This window comes from Papaver somniferum, chromosome 9 (genome assembly GCF_003573695.1).
Source record: "Papaver somniferum cultivar HN1 chromosome 9, ASM357369v1, whole genome shotgun sequence".
Lineage (NCBI taxonomy): Eukaryota > Viridiplantae > Streptophyta > Magnoliopsida > Ranunculales > Papaveraceae > Papaver > Papaver somniferum.
The window spans coordinates 64,813,957-64,817,126 of NC_039366.1; positions in this window are offsets into that span (position 1 = coordinate 64,813,957).

The window sequence follows — 3,170 nt, forward strand, 5'->3', positions numbered from 1 at the left end:
GTATGCAAACTTGGTTCTCGGACTTTAATAGTTAAAACCGTTCGCATACTTGTATGCAAACTTAGTTTCCGTACCTGAATCATACCAAGACAGTTTTTACACTAATTACGCATACTGTAATGTTTTCCAAACATGGGTTTTAGTTGTAAACTCCCATTTCAATCATTGAAACATTCTTAGAAGACGATAATGGCTGTCTCACACAAACCATTAGCTTATAAGAAATTTTCAAATGATCGAATGATCAATACGAAACTTTCCAAGTCGACATCAAATGATTGTCTCACACAAATCATGTAAGATGTTTCAAGAAAATTTCCACATCATCATCTTTTGACTTAGTATTTAGTTTCCAACAAATGAATTGTTTCCAACTAAGTTCGTCAAGAATAATGATGAATGTAGCTAAAGCAAAAAACTACCAACACATATTTCGAAAAATATATAAGCGAGTTATACTCAGCTCGAAATAACAAATGTGTATGATATGAAAGTCTATATCGCTATGCGACTTTTGTCTCAATGGGAGATAGAATAGAATAGAATAGACTTATGAGTGATACATAAGTTTTAGCCTCCACATACCTTTTGTTGATGAAGTTCCTTCAAATTCTTCAGTAGATCTTTGTCTTCAGTTGTAAGCGCCGTGAAATCTAAAGCTCAACTACACAATTTATCCAAGTCCAAAATTCCTATAAGTAGACTAGAAATCAAGATTATAGTTTTGATCAACTAAACTTGACAAACAAGCTTGAGATAGCAACGCTTGCGAGTTCGGCCGAGAAGTACTCTAACAATCTCCCCCTTTGTCAATTTTAGTGACAAAACTATCGATACATATGGATTACAAAATAAATAAACTTTGTAGATTCTCACCCATCATGCTTGATTTACTTGGTTCTTTAACATTCCTTGAATTCTTCGCCGCTCCAAGTATTCCAGTGATTCTTATTGTGTTCTACTCAGCATCAATGTTGTTGAAGATCCATAGCTATAACAATATGAAAACAATTGTTCTCAAATGTTGTTATACAGTGTCATAGTATTATTACACAACATCATAGTCCAGTTGTATCACAACTTTGACAATAATACTATGGTGATATGTATCACTCCCCGTTAGTCAATACTTCATCTTACAATGAAAACAACTCCCCCTCACATAATGATCCGTAAACCATATGTATGTAGTGTGAACTACAAAATAATTCTCCCCCTTTTTGTCAATATAAATTGGCAAAGGTACAAAAATTAACAGGATCATAACGAAATTCTCATAGAGATACTTCATGACTTAAAAAGAACATATCAACTTTGTTTCGATGATTTCACGTAGTCGAAGCTTAGTGTATTCATCAAGGAGTTAATAAAGATACAAGATAACTCCTAGAATATTCCACAGTCGCACTCCCCACAAAGATTTGGCAATTAAGCGCAAGTTCAATTAAGTACTCTTACCCATAAAATGTCATTCCCGAAAGAACAACAAGAGCGACCTTACTTTTGCAAGAAAAGAAGGATTTCTTTGGACATTAACAAATTACATAAAACATGAATTTGTATCCAGAAAACTCGAATAAATTAATCTACAACAGACCTTATTGATTAATCTAATCGTAAACGCTCAACATAAGAACACTTATGGAGCCATACAGTACTTTCACATAAAAGTGGATCAGGGAAAGATCAATACTGCGGAATATTCAAAAGTTCATTCTATATTCCATCAATATATGCATAATGACACAATAGACTTCACTTTCATTCTATTTCCCATCAATATTTGCATACTAACACAATAGACTTAACTTTTGACGTATATGAGATAATCATAGTTCCCGGACGTAAACACACATATCCCGTAATAATTTTTTGCAATATATAAAACCAATAAAGATTAATACTGCAAAACCATCTCCCAAATAACTTAGAATTTAAATAAGTAAATCTAAAAACATTGCAAGATGAAAATCCGTTGGCAATAGCTATGTGTAATCACAATATATGCTATTCCAAACCCTAGTTATCCTACTTAAAACACAAAATAATTTCTCATAAGAAGTTTCTTAGTCATTGTAGAGCTTTCTTAGAGCATCTACCGAGAATTCCTTCTCATTATTGAAAAAAACCATTGATAATGGGATCATTCAATTCCTCCAGAACTTCAGAAATGTCAGTTAACTCACTAAGTTCTCTTTTCAGTTCACACAGGGTGTTCTTTGTCAGAGATAACATTTATTCATATTGGGCTATCTTTTCCAAGGAGAAAATGATTTGAGATTTTAAATCATTTGTTTTGCTAATGAAATCCTTCACCATAATTCTAAAGGTATTATCATTCTGACAAATAGACAAAAACAGTTAGAGGAAGAACCTTTTTTCGTCATTTGTAGACCTCACATTTTTATTCTTTGAGACACATTAATTGCTTCTACTGCATCCCTCTTTGTAGTACCTCTAGTTACAGGAGCCATAAAACTGTATCTTTCAAAGAAAAAGAGCGAAGCTCATTTTGATCACAAATGAATATAGATAGAGCAACCGATAACCCAAACCAAAAAAAAAACTTGAAAAAGTCTTCACGGTTCACGATCCATTATTTATTTTTGAAAAGAAAATATTCAATTGCAAAACTTAACTTTCATAACCTTATATAAATCAAAGATAAGAAATCAACAACTATGCACGACTTGAGCAACCTTGACGCAGTCCTCATATTCTCAAGTTAATAAATAGGATGCAAACATCACTACAATTAGATAGTGATGGAGTGAGCAGAATGCACATCTGGTGTGACATGGTGACATATCAAGGTTTATTGTATAAACAGACTTCTTACCTCGTCTGACCGTGGTTCGCTTAGACTTCTTCTTGTCTTCAGAAGTACCTTGTTGATTACCCAAAGCCAGGTTCATCCTTTGCATGTCATTCTGAAGTTTTGCAATTCTTTTATTGTTCCTCTTGAATTTCCAACACTTACTTTGGACGTGATTCGCATTTCCACAAAACAAACACTTCAGAGAAGAACTTTTGTTTTGCAAATTTGGCTCATGTCTATCAAAATTTTCAACATCCATTATTGAAAAACCGGTCGGAATAAAGGAGTTGTTTGTGCTCACAGTCTTGTTTTGAACCCTAAACCATTTGTGTTACCAAAAGACTTCTGACCA